Source organism: Tupaia chinensis, unplaced genomic scaffold (assembly GCF_000334495.1).
Source record: "Tupaia chinensis unplaced genomic scaffold, TupChi_1.0 Scaffold139593_1, whole genome shotgun sequence".
Taxonomy (NCBI): domain Eukaryota; kingdom Metazoa; phylum Chordata; class Mammalia; order Scandentia; family Tupaiidae; genus Tupaia; species Tupaia belangeri.
In genome coordinates, this window is record NW_006199476.1 from 8,600 (window position 1) to 22,522 (window position 13,923).

The window sequence follows — 13,923 nt, forward strand, 5'->3', positions numbered from 1 at the left end:
GGAACTGCTGGCCGGCTCGATCCAGATTATGGGTGGGGTGGTGGTGGGGTTCTCCTTAAAGTCCCAGGCAACCAACCTGGGGTCCAAGGAGGAAGAGCAGTGGGGATGCATGGAGATTTGGAAGGGTCAGGCCTGCAGCCTCAGTCCACCTGGTGTTCGGAACTGCTGGCCCAAGACATATATCAAAGATTTGTGGAAAGTAATTATAATGATGGGTACACAAGTTTCTATAATATATGGAATACTGCAAAAACAGTCATAAGAGGGAATTTCCTTACCATTAGTGCATACAAAAAAAAAAAAAAGAAGAAAAGAAAAGATGAAAAAATGGCAAAAGGACAACCTAATTTAATGTCTCTGGGAATTGGAAGAACAACAACAAAAAAAACACAAAGAATGCAAGGATAAAAATATAATAAAGATTCAAGCAGAAATAAAAAACAAAAAAAAATCAAAAAACAACAACAACAACAAAAAAAAACAGTAAGTAAGTAAACTATATAGAAAATAAATAAAAGCAAATGCTGGTTCTTAGAAAAGATAAACAAGATTGAAATACCACTAACCAGACTAATAAAGAGAGAAAGAAACCACATAAATCAAATCCACAACAAATCAGGCAATATTACAACAGACAAAACAAATACAAAATATTATTAGAGGATACTATGAGCAACTAACTCTATACCAACAAAGAAGAAAGCCTGGATGAGATGTGTAAATTCCTGCACATATATGATGTACAAAAATTGACTCAGAAAGGCACAGAAAGCCTGAATAGAACTATAACAAGCAATGAGATTGAATCAGTAATAAATAATCTCCCAATAAAGAAAAGTCCAGGTTTCATGGCCAATTTTTACAAATCTTTTAAAGAAGAGATAACCCCCACTCTACTCACACTTTTCTAGATATCCACAGGAAAGGAACCTTTCCAAATTCATTCTATGAATTCTTCATTATTCTCATACCTCCAACAGGTAAGGATAGAAAAATTACAGACCTTTATCCCTAATAAATATAGATTCAAAAATTCTCAACAAGATACTTGCTAACTATATTCAGCAACATATAAAAAAGGTTATTTATTACAACCAGGTAAGCTTTATTTTAGGGATGCAAGAGTGGTTCGACACACAAAACAACCATGAAAGTAATACATCATACTAAGAGAAAAAAAGATAAACACCATATGATCATTTCAATTGATGCAGAAAAAGCGTTTGACAAAATACAACATGTCTTTTTGATCAAGACGCTTAGTAAAATTGGCATAGAAAGACTGTTTCTCAGCATAATAAAAACCATTTATGAGAAACCTGTAGCTAACATTATACTGAATGGGGAAAAAGCTTTCTTTTCCACTAAAAACTGGTACTAGGCAAGGCTGCCCACTTTCTATATTCCTATTCAATGTAGCACTGGAAATTCTAGCCAATGTATTCAGACAAGAGAAGAAAATAAAAGGCATTCTAATACAGAAAGAAGAGCTGAATTTACTCCTGTTTGCATATGGCATGATTGTATACATAAAAGACCCAATGGTATCCATGAAAAAAACTTCTCAAAGTAATATGCATGTACAGTCAAGTGGGAGAATACAAAATTAAGTTCCAAAAAAAGTCTATATTATTTCTATATACAAACAGCAAACAGAAAGAGACAGAATTAGTGATTACAATTCTATTTACCATAGCCACAAGAAGTATAGGATACTTAGGAATAAAACTAACAAGGAAGTCAAAGACCTCTATAAAGAAAATGATGCAAACCTTAAAAAGGAAATTGAAAGGGACATTAAAATGTGGAAGGACATCCAATGTTCCTAGACAGGCACAATCAATGTAGTAAAAATGGCAATCCTACCCAAATTAATCTACATGTTTAAAGTAATCCCTATAAAATTACAAGAGGCATTCTTCACAGATCTAGAAATGAGAATCAGAATTTGTCTGGAACCATAAAAGACCCTGTTTTGCTAGAGTCATTTTGTGCAAGCAGACTGGAGTAGGTGGTATCTAACTTCCTGAACCCAAAATATATTAGAAAACTGTGATAATCAAAACAGCATGATATTGGCACAAAAATAGACATGAGGACCAATGGAACAGAGTAGAAACTCCAGAAATAAACCCAAAACATACAGTCAACTCATCTTAGACAAAGGGTACAGTCAATCCAGTGGAAAAAGGGAAACCTTTTTAGGAGGTGTGGGAAAAACTGAGTATCCACTTGAAGAATGATAAATCAGAACCCTTATCTGTTGCCATTAACAAAAACAAATGCAAAGTGGATAAAAGATCTAAAAGTATAACCACAAACTATGAAACTGGTGGAAAACACTGGGGAAACTGGGAGACACTGGAGTAGGCAATGACATCTTAAGCAAGAGCCCCAAAGCACTGACAATAATCTCCCAAATAGACAGGTAGTATTGCATCAGATTAAAGAGTTTCTGCACAGCAAATGACAGTGTAATTAGTGTGAACCACATACACTCAGAATGGGAGAGAATTTTTGTTAACTGTGCCTCAAATAAGGGAATGATAACCAGAATATACAAGGAACTCAAGAAGGCTATGTTGAAGAAAATGATTAAACCCCTTAAAAAATGGGAAAATGAGTTGAATAAACAACACTCTAAGGGGTATACATGAACAGAAAAAAAGCATGAAAAGAATGCTCAACATTCCTCATTGTAAAGGAGATACAGTTCAAAAATACAGTAAGATACTACTTAACCCCGGACAAAATAGTGAAGGTTAAAAATAATAATAATAATGATAAGTGCTGCATGAGATGCGGTGAAAGAGGACACTCCTACACTGTTGGTGGGAATGCAAATTTGTCCAGCCACTGTGCAGAACAATATGGAAGCTCCAGAAAGAACTTCAAATAGAACTGCCATATGATCCAGTGATTCCATTTCTGGATATCTACACAAAGGACAGGAGAGCACTCAGTCTGAAAAGTGCTTGCACAACTATTTTCATTGCAGCATTATTCATGATTGCTAGGACATAGAACCAACCAAATGTCTACAAACAGAATAACAATTGTGGCACATATACACCACGGAAAAATTGTGGCCCATATACTCCATGGAATACTATTCAGTTGTAAAAAACAGCATGGACCTGGAATTTGATAGAAAGTGGACAAATATAAAAGATTTGTTGCTGAGTTAAGCAAGTCCGGCTACGAAAGTGAGACATTGTATGTCTACACTTAACATATACTGACTGTCTACACTCTACAGTAAATATTGAAAGACTGGAAAACATAAAAGCAATAAAATTTGTAATGGACATTAGAGGTAAATCGAACAGAGTGTGGGAAGGGAATAGGGTAGTGTAGAAAATTTGGGGGAAAATGGAGAGGTAAGTCACTTGTGGGACACAAAATTAAGATAAGGTTTACTGTCTGTTGATGAGGATGTGTATGGTGGACTCAACTAGGCTGGACTGTCATGTAAATCATTCAAGGTAAAGTCTCTTCACAATATAAATGATGTATAGTGATTTAATGTTTGAATAATAATAAAATAACAAAAATAAATAAATAAAATTTAGATCCTCATCTTTTAACACAAAAAAGAATCAATACAAAATTAAGCAAAGACTTAAATATACAAAATGAACTAAAGACTTAAAATAAATCATCAAACTGAAAATGAATTCACAAAAACTAATAGGGAAACAGTATCCTTAGATACTGCAATAGCCAAAGATTTTAATATAAGATACTAAAGCACAGGTGGTGCTATTGCGTTTTCAAAATAGAAACACATGACTACATAAAAAAAAAAAAAAAGATGTAATCTTTTGAAAACTTTAATCTTCTGGAAACTTTAATCTTTATGACAAAGGAAAAATAGTTGGAGTGAAAAGAAAGCCCCCATAGTAGGAACAATATTTTAAATATACTTTCTAATGAGGGAGTTGTGTGTGTGTGTGTGTGTGTGTTTATACAATTTATGCATCTCAACATAAAATAAAGAATATTCCAATAAAAATATAAGCGATCTTAGTAGATAGCACTTCCATGAAGATTTATGAATGACCAAAAGGAATATGACAAAATGTCTTTTGGACACTATCTTGTCCAAAAGAAAATGCACCTTAAAACAACAGTGAGATATCATTTGATTTCAGCTACTACTACTACTACTACCACTACGAATACTACTACTAATAATAATTATGACAACCCTACACAAGACTGAGAAGAAACAGGTCTCTTTTACACTGTTGATGGGAATGTAAATTAGTACAACCTGTGTGGAATACACTAAGGAGGTTCATAAAAAAATAATAACTAGAATTACCACAAGTCTCAGTAATTCCATTTACCATTATTTTTTCAAGATATAGAGAAAAAACTCCATTGAAAAGACACTTGCACAAACAGGATTATTGCAGCAACATTCACAATTGCTAATTAATCTAATAATTCTAAGAGTATAAGCCACAATAATTTGGTCAAAAATGTGTGTCACATATATACTATAAAATATTAGCCATAATAATGAGGCACTATCTTTTGTTTAAAAAAAAATGAATATAGCCAAAGTAATTATAGAAAAAAATGCCTTAGTCATTTTCATTGGAGTTAAGTTGTTTCTCATTGGAAACATATATACACATATATTTATTTTTGAAAAAATTTAGAAGGTATTGTGGATGGCAGATTCTGTAGATTTTAAGGGTGCTGAACTCCAACATGGCCAAATGAAATTCAAGTCCTAGACCTGGTAGCTTTCTCTGTCACTTTCTCTCTGTCTTTTTTTCATTTCACTCTCTCTCCATCACTGTCTGTTCAAATTAAAAGAAGTAAATAATGTTAAATAAAATATGAATATTTTAAAATTGGAAGGCATTATAGTAGGGAGACCAACTGTAATAGGAAATGTGTAACAGAAAAAATGAGGGTGAGATTTAGATAAAAATACATTTAGCAGAAACAAAAATATGTGTCTGTTGATTATGTAAAAGATATTATCTATGACATGACTAATATTCTCCATATTCATGTTAAGAAAAATAATTTTCTGTACTTAAAAGGCATAAAATGGTTAAATATAAAGAAAGAAAATGTAATGCTAAGAAATGAAAGCCAGTCTTTGGAAGTTGATAATTTTCTTTTTATTTGTTTTTTTTTATGGGACTGACATTTTGGGTTTTCATGCTGAGAAATTTAATTTTCACTTTTATGAAGATATACAGTGATTACATATGAAATATCTTTTAAAATATAAAAAAACTAAGCTACAGACTATATAGCTCCCTTCAAGATTCACTGAGTGTTTGCACTCTATGGAAGAAATGGAAAGCTCCATAGATATTATAATCAAGAGGGTAAGTGCAGAAACCAGAGAATGTAATGGTGATAAGACAGTGATAAAATATAGGAGGTAGAGGTTGGGTATGAGTCAAAAAGGAAAGAATAATAGACAAAAGTTGGTAAAGATTGATATTGAAAATACACTTTGGTAATTAGCTAAAATTGATAAAGTTATACATAAATCTGTCATCCCACTTACTTTTGACCTTTAGAGTTTCTATTGACAGATTCAAATTTGTAAGATTGTAGATTTTTTATAACAATTTGCCACATTTCTCTTTTTTATTTTAGATCATTAGATCACTTCTCCTGCCCCCCACAATAGGGCACATATGCTTAATGAACAGAGTCAGAGAATAAGTGAGAAATCACCCCTAGTGGCACTGGCCACACTGCAATTCCTTCTCTCGGGTTCTCCTCTTGAACTTTTAGACACATATTCACACACCCATGAACAAAGAGAGCAAGATTTTTATGACACTTGGTCCAACACTTGAACTATGAAGTCAGAGGCATGTGTGATAAAAAAACTTTAAACACCATGTTACCTTCTGACCTCAATTTTATTTGTTTTTCTTATCCTTTATCTTTGGCATTTTTGGCTGTAATTCATGCTGTAGAGAGGTTCATATTTTGAATCTATTTGATATTATTATAATTTCCTTGGTGTGGATGTCTCCTTTGGATAATGGGAACCTAACATTTCATTAAATAAACTTTTCATGCATACTTACTCCATTGCTTCCTCTCTGAGACCTACTATACAAACATTTTACCTTTAAATTGTGACTAATATTTCACATATGTTCTCTTCATGGTGAATAAGTTTTAGTATGTGGTATTTCAAGTGATTTTAGTATGTGGTATTTTAAATTATTGATATTCTTAAGTTCAGATACTGGATAGTCTAACACATTGAGACTTGAATTTTTAGTATGTGGTAGTTCAAATGATTTTAGTATGTGTTATTTTAAATTATTCATATTCTTAAGTTCAAATACTGGATAGTCTAACACATTGAGACTTGAAAGCAATTCAAAGCTCTGAATTGTTCTCTTCATCACAAAAGTTTTTGTGGCAATTTTTGAAAACATGGTAATTTCTGGGGCCAATAGTTAGTGTAATGGCTATGTCACTGGACTCCCATGTAGTCAACCATGGTTCGCATCCCAGACCCAGTGGCTTAAAACTCATGCTGGGTGCATGTGCATGCATGTCCAAGATCCCCAGAAGAGAATGGAGGAGAAGGATTGTAGAGTGGCCAGCCCCCTTGGGGGGGTGTTTTCTCACTTTCTGTCTCTCTGTCTCTCTCTGTCACTCTGGCAAATGCATGTACCCTATAGCAAAAACCTCTCCAAAAAGAGAATTAATTTCTCATTTGAATATCTTTTGTATATCATGCATTTTTTTTGTCTTTTTAAATTATCTATGTTTTCTCGTATCTTGTTGAGGATTGCTTTATATCATTGTTCTCGAATCCAATACATGTTGCTCCTATTTTCTGATTTAAGCAGTCACAGCAGGGACTAATATTGGTATACAAGGGGTTTGACACACCCTACAACTCTGGATGGTAGTAAATATCACTATTGTTTGTCAGGGAGAGGGCCATGGAGTTCTGAAATCTGTTCAGGGCATTGGATCAATTGTGGGTTTTCTCTGGGTATTTGACTTCAGAGCTGGACATCTGGGCTTTATAGGAATTGTGTGGTTATCATGACTCAGAAAAGCCATTGCTGGATGATGAGTGCATGCATCAAGGTGTAGGAGAACAGCAATGATTCCTGGTTCTCATCGGACAAAAATGATGGGTAAATTAGGAATGATTACATGCTGGGCCCCCAGACTGTAATATGCGTCTGTGTGAGAAATACAACACCTATAAGCTGCCTGTTTACAAGACTGATTGCTGCTTGTCTGGACCACCTCAAAATGTGTGAGCAATAGCAAAAGAGGGGCAAGTGAGAGTAAAGAACCAGAGATGGCTTTTCCATGTCAGAGGGGGGAATCTGGATACTATCAAAGTCTAATATTTGATCAAGAGTGAGTGATCCAGGCACATAAACACCACCTACAATTTTGGGGACTGGGTTAACACTGAAGACTTTTTCACACTTTTAGCATGAGTTAAACCAAATTGGATGAGCCTTCTACAACCTCCAGGTTTTACAAATAACACTCTGATGAAAGTCAAACAAATACACAGATAAGTTTGTCTCAATTCTACTTTAAAAAGTCTTTCTCAGACTGCATTCAGGTCCTTAACTTTGTCCAACACTCAGTGTTCCTCACAGGCAAAAATGAACTTGTTTAATGGATTTCACAAATATCCTTTTCTCCAGCTTGTCCTGGATGAACTTGCCAGGGCCACACTCGATTACAGTGGACTCTCATCTACAAAACATAGAGGTTATTACACAGTCCTTACTTGGTTTCAAGAAATAGAGATGGCCTCATGCCCCTCTGGGAACATTTACCAGATGCCATTTAGTGAACCACCTCCAGAAATTAAAGTTGGTGCTGCAAGCCCTACTTAGATCTAAAAGGTACTGGTGGCATCATGGCCCCACCTGGACTAATTTGCCATGCACATGTGTAGGTCTTGGGGGCTGAGAAACTCTTAGAATAAAAAAAGTTTCAAAATGCTCTGTGGACCTCATTCTTTAGGTTCACATACTGCCTCACACACATTGCCTTGAGAAGGATATGTTCAGGCCTACGAAGTAACTTTTCCTTCATGGGTCCTATGCAGTCTGGCCTGATGGGCTGTCTCATACCTAGAAATTGCAAGCATGTACACAAGAGCTTTGTAGATCATAGTAATTACAGAACTCTGGTCCTCAGTAGGCCTTGATAGTGACAGTATTACAAGTGGGATTAAGCCAAACCCAGAAATTAATGTGAAAGGCAAGGCTGACCTATAGCTTTGTTGGACTACCTGACTAAGAGCACATATGAGTCCAAAGTTCTGAGACATCCAGAAACAGGAAGATATACAAGCTCAACTCATACCTAGAAGACGCTGCCAGTCCCTGGAACACATTTCTCAAGAACACATTTTCCAGAGCCTCACAATTCATGGTTCTGTGGACTAAAATCTTTATGGGGGAAAAAGGCCTAGTTTAACAGGCCAAGGGCCCATATACACTAGACCTGCCTTCAGTATGTAACAGATCTCATGTACCTTATTCTGATTCTTACTGAAGTAAATTTTTCAGAGTTTCATAAAGGTCTTAGAACATACTCACTTCCTGAGAGGTAAAAAAAATCCCAATCTGAATTCATACTTGTCATGAATGTATATGAACCAAATATTCTGAGGAAAGTGCAGAAGAAGGAACTGTGATGGTGCCATACATCCTGACTTTCTCTCTCCATCTCTCATTTTGTTGTGCACAAATGGCCCTACAGAAAAATAATAATTTAAATATTACAAATAAAATAAAAATTATTTTTAAACAAAAATAGTAAAGATAAACTATATAGAACATCTGGGAAATTTTTTAAATAGTTCTTTTTTGTTGTTGTTGTTAAAAAAAAACAAGAAACTTTATTATCTCCAATGCTGGTGCATAATAAATAACAAGCTTAACTAGAGGAGGAGAGGGAGGAAGACTTAGACTTTAGATACTGAGGTGAATTCCTAGGCAGGTTTAAAACCTTTAAATTCTAACAGAATAATTATTCACAAGTCTCTTTTAGATATAGAGCTTTTCCTTTTACTTTACAATTCTAACAGTTTTTCCAGTATGGAGCTCAACTAGTCTTTCACCTTTCAAGTTAAATAAAAAACCCACAAAGCAAGCAAAACAAAATTTCTCTAACATACAAACGTGTTAAAAGTCACTTAGTAAGCTCACACATATTTTAAGTCTAAATCTGAAATGTTTTGTCACTTTAAAAAAATTGTTATAACAATAGACTTTCTAAATCACAGAACACACAGTAGCTTTAAAATGATCAAGATATGTGTACAAATAAAATGTCATGCTTTTGGAAACACATTTTAAGATAAAGCAGCACATGTGATACACATTTCTTTTTGAGTTTCTCATCCTTTGGGATAATCAAGAATTCTCAATTATCTTCCACTGAAAATTTAGCCTTTGATAACAAAGGCTTAAATCAGTCACAAACTGAAATTTTCTGTTTTCTAAACAGGTTTGCATCCAAATAACTCAAAGATATCTTGTATATTCTGTTCTCATTATAAAGATAGTATCATGGGTTCTTGTACTGGCCATTTTATGTTGGTCATGATTTATCTTTGTGAAGCCTTCTTTACAATAAAACACATAAAAAAGTTACTTCCCCCAGTACATGGAAGTAATCTGGATCAATAAAATAAGGCAATAGGTATCTTAGGACATTCTTGAAAACATATTTCAATAGTCTTAAAATCCTTTCTTTAATGATCCTCTTCCTTTTTCACAACTGCTCACTATTCTGCTGCCTTCTATTCTGAAAAACAAAAACGCACTATTCTGCTGCCTTCTATTCTGAAAAACAAAAACTATTTTTCTTAAAATCAACTTTTCTTTTTCATTGGCACAGAACCACTTGGAAGGAACTCCAAAGACAGTGAAATGTTGGGTCTGTCCTCAAATAGTTTCCTCCTCTTTTAACAGCATTTAAATTACTCTCTATCAATAATTTAACAGCCAAGTTCTTCGGTTAGATGATTGACAACCATAAGTGAAAAGAGTTCTTCGATAAAAGCCAACTGATCAAATAGGTTCTTCTCATAATGCATCTGAAACCCGCTATCCAGAGCTGCTTCTCTTGCTCTGGAAGTTCTCAGGAACATCTTGTTGGCCTCTTTGAGGGCCCCCAATACTCTGTAGCTGGCTCCACTCAGAAACTACTCTTCAGGATAGTCATTGTCATCCTCTCAGTCATCAAATTCCTTGCCCTTGCCTTCATCCTTGCTCTAGAGGTCTGGACCCACCAACTAGCCTGCCTTCCCCACAGGGTTGGGTCCATTGGCAAGGCCTGGTTTCCCTGCTGGCACCAACATTGGCTGGGCCTCCTCTTCCTCTATTGGGCCTTCCTCCTCCAGCTGTGGCGGGACTCCTTTGCTGGAGGGGCCCAAGGATAGCTCCTAGCCCCTGCTCCCTATCTCCATCTGGGGAAGGTCACGTTCACCAGGAATCACATCCATCTGCAGATCACTGCTCTCTTCATACAGCTGGACAGTTCCACCATTTCTGGCATGGTACAAAAAGTTCAAACTCTTGCAAAGCCCTCTCAGCAAGATAAGAGCTAAACGCTTGTGGTTTCATGCCTGCACAAAAATAGTTCTAGGAGAAATATTTAGATCCATTAGATCTCACACAAATAAAAGATGGCTAATAAATAACCTGTGGACCAATCTCTAAACAAAAACCTGTGAAAAATAAACCCTAACAGAAAACTGGAAGTAAAAGGAGAAAATAAATACTGAAATTTATAGCAGAAATAAGAAATATACAAGATCAAACAAAAATAAGAAAAGTGTTTTTTAGCAGAAAGAAGTCAAAAATCATTGTCTAAATTAAAAAAAAATTAAGGACACTCATAAGTATAATCAGAAATGTATAAGTCAAAATTATAACACATGTTATAGAAATGAAATAGTTCATTAGGAAATGGTACAACTGACTAAAAGCCAAAAATTTTCAAAACTACAACTCAAATCACACAAATCACACAAATGAAATAGGTCATTATGAATGCTACAGTTGATTATATGCAAACAAATTTGGAACACCTCAAAGAGACTGGAAAATTTCCAGATAGGTACAATACATTCAGATTGAAACAGAATAAGATAATAACTTGTAATATATCAAAAATAAGGTTGGCCCAGGAAGCAGGGTTCGAGGGAGTCCGATTCCATGGAAGACCCCGAGGCAGCGTCCGCTGAGGAGCAGAAGGAAATGGAAGATAAAGTGACTAGTCCAGAGAAAGTTGAAGAAGCAAAATTAAAAGCAAGGTATCCTCATCTGGGACAAAAACCTGGAGGTTCAGATTTCTTAAGGAAACGACTGCAAAAAGGGCAAAAATATTTTGATTCTGGGGATTACAACATGGCCAAAGCAAAAATGAACAAGCAACTTCCTGCTGCCGCCTGGATAAGACAGAGGTCACTGGTGACCACATTCTGACTCCACAGGACCTTCCTCAGCGGAAACCATCCCTTGTTGCTAGCCATGAATCTTCTAATTCCCATTCTTTCCTTTTAATATGTTACCTAACCCACTTATTTTTTTCATTCACCTAAGTCATTTGAAACTGATACCTTTGCAGGTAGCGGTAGTGTGTGCTGCTATTGTAAGGGAATAATACATGTGTAGAGTTTTGACTAGCTTAACAGCGCACTGATGAAAATAAAATGTTAGAACAACTTGAAAATAATTGTATATATTACCTAACTCCTTGTGTAGGACTGGTTCCAACAAGTAACAAGCAAGTTTTATGATTTTAATGTTTTGGCTTTCTTTACTCCATCTAAATTATAGCTTTGTATGTTACTGTTTATTTAATATAATCTCTGTTTTATTGATTTCTTCTGTATTTTCCTTTGGAATTTTGTAAAACAGATGTTTAAGACCACAAGTTGGAAGAAAGGTCACATGCTTCAAAAACAAATAGATGGTGGCGCCTCCCCCAACCCCCCCATCCCACCCCCCGTGTGGCCGGGGCTCTGCTCCACGTTCTGCTGCCTCTCCATCAAAGGAGATGGATCTGAAAGATGAGGGAGACTTATTCTTAACCATGAAAGGACTTCTTGCAGTTGAGAACAAGTAACATAACATCTGTTTGAGTTCTAGTTTGTAAAATACAGTGCTAATATTTAACCTACCTCAAACCTTGTTGAGGATCTGTGAAATGCTGAGCAAGTGCCCAGAATAAAATATTGATGTTTTTATTAAAAGTAATTTACTTCATTAAGCCAGTTTGCCTTCTGTAAAGTCACAGTGCTTAAAATCTCAGGATTCTTCATTAGGAAAAATCTGTCATAAAAGATTTATGGATGTAATTGCTTAGCCTACATTATTGGTGCTTGGGATAGACAGGTGAATTCTTCTATTTTTTGTTGTTGTTTTCCCTTAGGAGATAGAAACCAGATCTGAGACAGAATGGTTTCAAAACCAGTATTAAAATTATATCACTGTTTGGAAGTCTCTGAACAGAATTCATCAAAATAAATATGCAATGGAAGCTGTTAAGTAAGGTTAAGCCTTAATTTATCTGATGTGAAAGACCCATGCTGTGTGATTGCATTAAAGAGGATACAACATCAGGGATGAACAGTTAGCATAGTAACTATGTCACTCAACTCCCATGTAATTGATGGAGATTCGAGTCCTGAACTTGGTGTCCTAAACGCATGCCAGGTGTGTGTGCATGCGTGCTGAAGATCCTGAGAGGAGAATGGAGGAGAAGCGATTGTGGCGTGGCCATACCCCCTGAGGGGGTGAATTTTTGCTTTCTAGCTATCTGTTTCTCTCTGTCTTTCTGGTGAGCACACACGCCCTATAGCAAAAAAGGAAAAAATGATCCTCAGATTATCTGACATTGATAACTCATGGATTATCACAGGGTTTACTCTGGTTGCTAGAATAACTTAAAGATGTGAAACTCATTGACAAGAAAAATACCAAAACTGAAAAACAGTGACTCCTGTCTGTCCAATATGGTGACTTTTCTAGTATGGTAGCACTGGATTCTGGAATGGAGTGGTTCCTAGCTTGGAGGAATTTGCAGTTGTCGATCTTAATACAGAAGGGTCAGCTGAGGAAGAGATGAAGATGAATAGATGTATTGAGGGCTTCATGCACTGGAGATTAGAGTAGACAGTTCCCTGCCTACGATAAATTCACAGATTAGAAGCTGAACCCAGAACAAAATATAGAGGCAGAAATGGACATACCTGAATGAATTCTGTCTTGAATAGCACTGGGACCTGGAAGGGGACTCCCTGGATGGGGGACCTTCTCAGCAGTGAAGCTGAACCCAGAAGTGACAAAAGAGCAGATACAGATATAACTAGTTGGATTCTATCTGGACTAGTCTTGGCATTTGGGAAGCGGGTGGGGCGCGGGGGTGTCCATGGCTGCAGGAACTTCACAGCACTGATGCTGAAAATAGAAAAGAGGCTGAGATAAAGATACCTAATGAATTGTGTCCTTTGTGAAGGAAGAAGAGACAAATTAGCAAGAGAAAAGAAAGAATGTGCAGAAAGTTTGTTTTGTTTTGTTTTGTTTTGTTTTTAAAGAGATAAAAAGTTGGAAGGGACAGATAAGAACAAGAGGGATAGAGAGTCTTTGCCTATCTGACTAGCACCTGAGTTTGGAAGGGGGTTTCCTATATGGGATCTTCATAGCCATGAAGCTGAACCCAGAAGAAACAACAGAGGCCATTATGGAGAAGCCTGGTTGGATGCTGTGGTTACTAGCGCTGGAGTCAGTAAGGGGGGATTCTTCACTTGGGGGACATCAGAACTGTTAAATAGACCCAGAAAGGACAGCAGAGGCAGATGAAAATACCTGTATGATTAAGTTCTAGGTGAATAAAGTAGAGACCAATTTGCCAAAT

The 13,923-nt window shown here is 36.0% G+C and overlaps 2 pseudogenes; one reads left to right on the plus strand and one right to left on the minus strand.

The window, feature by feature from the left end:
- Positions 1–9,979: 9,979 nt before the first annotated feature.
- LOC102477664 (EP300-interacting inhibitor of differentiation 1-like) lies at positions 9,980–10,557 on the minus strand (annotated as a pseudogene).
- A 670-nt stretch (positions 10,558–11,227) lies between these two features.
- Positions 11,228–13,181, plus strand: LOC114004699 (cAMP-regulated phosphoprotein 19 pseudogene; annotated as a pseudogene).
- Positions 13,182–13,923: the final 742 nt, after the last annotated feature.